This window comes from Penaeus monodon, chromosome 39, assembly GCF_015228065.2.
Source record: "Penaeus monodon isolate SGIC_2016 chromosome 39, NSTDA_Pmon_1, whole genome shotgun sequence".
NCBI classification, from domain to species: Eukaryota; Metazoa; Arthropoda; class Malacostraca; order Decapoda; family Penaeidae; genus Penaeus; species Penaeus monodon.
Genome location: NC_051424.1, coordinates 18,329,538 through 18,337,037, shown reverse-complemented (window position 1 = coordinate 18,337,037; position 7,500 = coordinate 18,329,538).

Here is a 7,500-nt window from a genome sequence, read left to right as displayed (position 1 = left end):
CACTTTTTTAATTTCACTTTCTGTGGCTTCTACTACGCATGCTTTGTATGATTTCACAATACTAAAGAAACCGCAATCGTACGTGTTTGTGCTTTCTGCTATTCTCAGGTTATTTTTGGGGAAACAATATCACTGAAGAGGCTGAGTGTGGCACTGGTGAAGACTGAATGAATCAGCGGTGACGTAGATACAAGCAACAACTTTTTGTCTGATCTCTAGTCTCGCTTGACTCGCGCTTGCAAGTGTATCAAACCTGTTCTGGGTTTTGATGGCAAGAAGCCAAATTTCCATATCTTATCTCTTGATATATAGAGTCAGAAAGAGAACTAAATTCCTCTATTGTTTTTTAGAAAGATTAAGCAGCTATCACGTTACCATGTAGCTTAATGCCAAGGTGGGATAGTTTTCCAAAGGTTATAAAGCTGCGTCTGTCCACACTGCCTCGCTCCCGCGCAGAGGCCGCGGCGTTGTCACGAAGGATATGATCAAGTCTCGAGGCATCGGACTCAAGTGGCCGGCTGCCGGAAGCGTTGCCGGTTATTGATATGTTGCTAAGATTGCAGTCGAAGTTCCGGTATAAAGTCGATGACCGGATCAGACGACGGAGGATTACAGGCAGGGTGTGTGTGTGATTGTTTTATGTTACTATAGGATACAAACGACCATTTTCTTTTATATTCGTTATTTCGTATTTCCTACTGACCTTACTTGGTTGATATGGTGGGAAAGGTCACAGCAGAGAAAACGCCTAAAGACATTATCATCACTATATCACCGTAACTAAAGAAAAGGATTTGGAACGAAGAAGCAAGGCAAAACACGACTCATTTTGGAATTAAGTGTGGTTGAAAGTACAACTGAAAATAGATATACTTACGTCTTTTTCTTAATTCACTGAATATAGGTTAAAGCGCACAGCTGGGACACGCATGATTACAAAATGACTATCACCGGTTTTCAAACGGACTCATTCTCCATTTATAGTTAGAAACCATTTTGTTCGCAGGTTTTCTCTTTTTCTTGCCTGTTGCTACTCTTTTTGCATTTTATGAGCGTATTAATTCTTCCTTGCTTTTATTTACAATGCAGTCGTGATATTACACTCTCTATGATCTCATATCTTTTAATAACGAGAAATGAAAAGGCAGTGATTTTTGCATATAATGGTCCAAAGATATTAAGTTGACCATGTCATATAAACAAATACAACAAAGAAAGAACGACGTATGTCTAAGAATTAAATGACTGAACACTCCAGATATAACATGAAACCAATATCAAAACACATCGTCCAGTGAAGTATTACCATACAAAAAGAGAAGAAGAGTGGGTAAGAAAAACAATGTGAAACAGCGGTGGTGTCATAATCACCGTGAGTCGTGAGCTGCTATGGCCTTCACCACCCCGACGGCAACTGAGGTTTTGCTGTCTGTCGCCGGACTGGCTGCGAGAAACCTTATTTTTGATGACCTTTCTCCGGTCAAGGAATTCTGAAGGAAAAGACGTAGTCACGAATGCCAGTTTGTTACCAAAAATTTTTCATGAGTCTTGTGTATTATGTTCAAGGCGAGATAGAAAAGAAATCATTACAGAATTCTTAACTGGAGATTCTTTTTCATTTCAGTTATGTATTCATTCATTTACTTATAAATTTTTCTATTTATTTATTCATTCATTTATTTAAAAAAAAAAAACTATTACGAAGCCAGTGCAAAGCGGAAACGTATCCAAGTGATCCAGAATAAACCGGAAACTGACGGCTTTGGGTAAAAAGATTTCTACCCAAGTGACCTCCTGAAGGAGAAAAGTGCGAGACACGCAAACACAAAGGCAGCAACAACAACGACCACAGAATAATAGTGGTGGCGATAACCAAAGATTCGTGGTCATTATGAGTGTGGTATTGATAATAAGAATACTTACAGGGGTGGTGGTAATGATGAGGTAATGATGTAACAACAGTATTACCAATAACAATGATAATGAAAAAAATAATGGTGATACTGGCAATGATAAACATAATAACCAATCATGAAATATACCGATAAGAAATATAGAAATTTATAATGGCATTAGCAGTTGTTATTAACAATACAATGGAGCCGAATGTGAAGAATAGTTACTTTTTGAAAACTTTCCTCAGATCAAGGAAATATGCAAGCAAATGCATAGTCACGAATACGCCCTTGTTACATATATTATTGCATAGAGAAGACGCAATAATAGATAATAAGGTCATGCCAAGTAACGCATTTTTTTCACAGTGTTTATAGCTTGCATTTTTTCAGAACACAGAACGGACACGGAGCCATTGCGGTACTCGTGTGGACCCGACGATCCGGATGACGTCACCGCCGGAAACCTTTGTCCGGGAAAGTTATTGCGAGGGAACAGTGCTTGCAACATGCTCTTTTTCACATACGTATGATATATATTACCATATATATATATATATATATATATATATATATATATATATATATATATATATATATATACACACACACACACACACACACACATATATACACACATACATACATACATCTCTCTCTCTCTCTTTATCTCTCTCTCTCTCTCTCTCTCTCTCTCTCTCTCTCTCTCTCTATATATATATATATATATATATATATATATATATATATATATACACACACACACACACACATATGTGTGTGTATTAAAAAAAAAAAAAAAAAAAAAAAAAAAAAAAAAAAAAAAAAAAAAAAAAAAAAAAAAATATATATATATATATATATATATATATATATATATATATATATATATATATATATATTATGTATGTATGTATCTATGTATGCACACACACATCAAAGAGAATGTCTTTATTTGAGATTTGTAATATTATTCTTGTTTATTTCTTCATGTGAAAAATGTACATTGTACAAATCAATTTATTTCTAAGCTTTGGAAATCCTTGTATGTATTTTGTCGTTTTGGTAACTGTGTTTGGTACTTGTAGGCAGCTACGTATTTTGCAACTTGGTTACGAGAACAAAATTTTACGGTGATGGTGATGGTAATTGTGATGTATCCCGAATAAAAAGTCAGTCACGTCATCTGTTTTTGAACAACCAAAACCAAGCCTGCTAGTAAGAACTTGACTGTGACAATGAATTTGTCATCAGTCAAGAGGACCATCTGAGACGGTCTATACGAGGCAGGAAACAGACAGATAAATTGGCTCAATGTATACAGGAAGAGTTCAGAACCCCCCCCCCCCCCAGGTGCTTATGAACGTTGGAGGGTACTAGTTCGGTATTGTAAGTCACACCTCAAAGGTATGTGTGTTGAAAGTGAATTAGCGAAAATTATTGATTACATTAAGGAAAAGGAAATTTGTATTATAACCACATTTAATCAGTTACGCAATACTGGAATGCCAACTCCTTGTCGAATGCGTAAAGCAGATATTTGTGTAACTACTTCGAGACATATTTTGGGACCAGTGATAAAACGCAAGAATAGAAGACTGATATTGAGCAATTGAAAATGTTACTGTGTACAAACGATTCAAATAATTCATTGATGTGAACACAAAGTATTAGTAAGACTGATTAATACAGCTTAAAAAGCTGAACTGGAAACGATCAGATTCGAGGAACAATACCAGATAGAATAAAAGAAGCTCTTGGATTCACACAACAGGTAATGAAAATGCTGGAGACTCAACGAAGTGCGGAGATAGCACGTGCTCGACTCAATGCCTACTCAGAAGCAGTCAACGAAAAAGTTTATGACCCTCTGCAGTATCAGGAGTGGAAGCCACCATTCAAGATGCTCATTGAACGCATAGGCATTCCTCCAGAAGAAAAAGTATTTTACCGGAAAAAGGCATGTGGGAGATCAAGTACACAAGGCCCTTGAAGGATTTTTCTACAGTAAAAGCTCCTCAGCCTAAAAGAATGCTAGAAAGATTTTGGGTGAGAGATATAGGTCTCCCTTTATCATGCAGAAGACATTTAGAAACGAAGGATTAGAAAGGTGGCCGAAGATTTCTGCTAAAGAGCCAGTATTCCTAAGAGACTTTGCATACTTCCTACAAGGTTGTAGGGATGCTATGATACATATTCCTGGTCACTCTATCCTCAATGATTGTACTGAGAATCAAAAGCTCCTTGCTGAGCTTCCAGACTAGGTATCAGTGCGATGGAATTGTGATGCGACAGTCTTACCGCAAATGGTACATATCCTTCATTCAGTCAGTTTGTTGAATTTGTCACAAAGGAGACCTGTATTGCATGTAATCCTGTCTCATCACTCCATGCCCTGAATGATGCTGAGCACAAAACACGAAGAGACTTTAACAGTAATAAGGTGAAGGGCTTTGCAACCATGGCCTCAAATCAACCCACCAAAGTCAGCTTGTCTGACGGCAGATTTAGAATATGTGACTTTTGTAAGAGTGAAGGTCATCTCATATCAAAATGCAGTAGATTCACCTCACTTTCTATTGATCGTAAATTATTATTTATGCGTGAAGCTAATCTATGCTTTGGGTCTCTACGAAAAGGACACTACAACAAGGAAACACATTTGTGGTGTTTGTAAGAAGCATCCTACTTGTCTGCAAACACGAAAGCTTTGAAAGGCAGCCTGAAGTAAAGAAAACAAGTTCTTTTAGTGTGAGCCAAGGTAATAGACAGAGTACCTCAATGATAGTGCCTGAATGGATTGCACTCAAGACAATCCATCTCGGGAAACTTTGACATACTGGAGGACACTCATGAAGGACACTCATGAACTAGGCACATTTGCAACACCTTGGAGATGAGTTACCACCCCTTCATCCATGGCTTGTTGACAGGTTACAATTATCATCAAGCTCTTGCACCTAAAAAAATAATAGCAGAAAATGATAATGAGTCTTGTGCTGTGAAAACTCTGCTCGGCTGGAGTGTGGTAGGCTACTCTAATTCCACTACCAATAACCTTGCTGCAGTTGGAATAATTCATCGCACACCAGTGAAGGAATTACCACTATGCTCTCCAAGGGATTTAATTAAGGTGCTAGAATCTGACTTTGCTCAATAGGAGAATCTACGTTTTCTTGAGTTTTCTGTCAACGAGAAGATAAACGTTTAGAAATGTCCCTCCCATTTAAGTGACAATAAAACGCTTGCTTTGTTACACTTGGATCACCTGAAACAAAAATAAAAAAGGGATCACCTTACTATGATTATTACATGAGATTCATGAATGAAGTGATTGAATGAAAGGATGCTGAACTAATGAAGTCTAAAGGGCTGAAATATCTAGCAAAAATTCAAGTGAAGGCATTTTCTCGTGCATCATCCTTTGTGCAGCATCGTTTTTATGTGGATAACGGCCTAACAAGTGTAGAAGCTGAGGAAACAAATATACTTTTTGAAACACACCCCTTATTTCTATATTCGGTCCCTTAAGATTTCATTCTCTGACAGGAAAATGTATTTTACTAGAAATGCTTCAGAGTGCCATCAGTTGGTATGCTTTGCTAACTGGAAGCTTGGACCAAAGATCTCCAAAATCTGAATTAAGTGAAGATTCCTAGATGCCTTATGTCACGCAATTTATGTAATCATGCAAGCATAGAACTGCATCACTTTTAGGATGACAACAACAATGGTTATGGTTAGTGTTCATATATATGCATTGTACGTGAAATGAGTGTGCATTGTGCCTTCCTCTCGGGAAAGCCAATTGAGACTCCTCTAGAGTTGACAACACAGTTTTATCAGTTAAAGGTAACTCCCTTTTGAAGAGGGAGATAAACTTGCAGATTCAAAGGGAATTCTGAATTGACTCTCAGGTTGCCCTTGGATATATTAACAGTGAAACAAGTAGATTTCATGCCTTTGTAGCAAATCGTGTGCAGATTGTCAGGGTTTTGCATTGTCTTTTGCAATAATCCAGCTGACCATACATCCGTGGACTCCATGCTTCTGAGATCATGAATTCCACATGGCTGACTGGCCCCTCATTTCTTTGGCAACAGGAGATTAAACCTGGGAATGTAGACACTGAGCTACTGAGTAATGTCCCTCCATACTGAGACAACCACCTTTCAAGGTATCCTTGATCTCTTAATGAGATTTTCTTGTTGGTCTAAAGCTATATCCTGTGATGGCTGGACTTCAGAGGTTACCAAATGGATTAAAGGGTTCATATCAGCAAATAGTGAAAGACAATGAGCAGAAAGATCTATCATTAGATTTGCTCAACATAGTGCCTTTGAAGACGCTGTCAACACCCTTAACACAACAGCAACAATTCCCAGAATGAATCATTTCTAACCTCTTGATCCATTTCTTGAAGCTGGCGACTGAGAAAGACTGTTAATTATATTCGTTCAAATCAAGGAGCTAACTTCATTAATGCTAAAAAATTAGCCCAAAAGAGCAGTGAATAAAGATAAAATGATATGGTTTCTTAGTGAAAGACAGTGTGATTTTATCATGAATGTGGCTAGTTCAAGCTATATTGGTGGGTGGCATGGGAACGACAGATCAAGATTGTACGAAGGTTTCTTAGTTCTGTGCTACTACTGTCCTGTCCAGGAAAATTTGATGATTCGTCTCTAAGGACTCTATTTTATGAAGTGATGTTCATTGTTAATTGTTGTCTACTTACATTGGTGAAATAGATAATTCTAAGACCAATTACTCTAAACCATGTTCTGAAATCTAAGATAAAAATACCATACCCACCTCCAGGTGACCTGTACCTGCAGAAACGCTAACTGAACAATTCTGGGCAAAGTGGAAGAAAGAATATTTGGGCCAGATATTTCTTAGACAAAAATTGCATAAGCCTCGTCGCAGCTTAGACATAAGCGACATTTTCTTTTCAAGGATGTTGATCTTCCCTGAAATAAGTGGCCTCTTGCTAAAGCTGGGAAGGCCAGAGCTGATGAAGATAGTCTTATGAGACGAGTGAAGGTTCGGAAAGGCTGCCGAGGAAATCCACAACCTCCCTTGTTAGAGTGCAGCGTTCACAAATGTGTAACTCAAGTACAGTGTCATGTTTAATACTGAGTTTTGTGCAGAAAAAATCATCTTGATTTTTAGTGGGAATGTAAATGGCATTGTTCTGATTTGTAAATGAAATCGTGTAAATGAAATCTTTATGAATACTTTGATTTATGTATGTTTAAAATCTTCCACTTCTTCCTTAGGATGTGCACTTATTCGAATCTAAAGTTATTTTCACCGAAGAGAATGTCTTTATTTGTATTTTCATTTTCGCTTAAATTATTTTGCATCAAGTCTAATGTTTTGCTTTGCTCGTAACGAAAGTATTCAGAGGTACAGCTACAGGTAAACCTGCTGTTACTGTGGTTGCAACAACAATTATGAAAAAAAAACGGTACTATTTTTTTGCTATTGTGGTGGTAGTAGAATTCTTAGTGATGTTGAAGGTAATAATGATTATAATAGTGATGGTAGTGATGATGGTGATGATACTTGGTAGTAAGCAAATATTATCAAGATGGTGGTG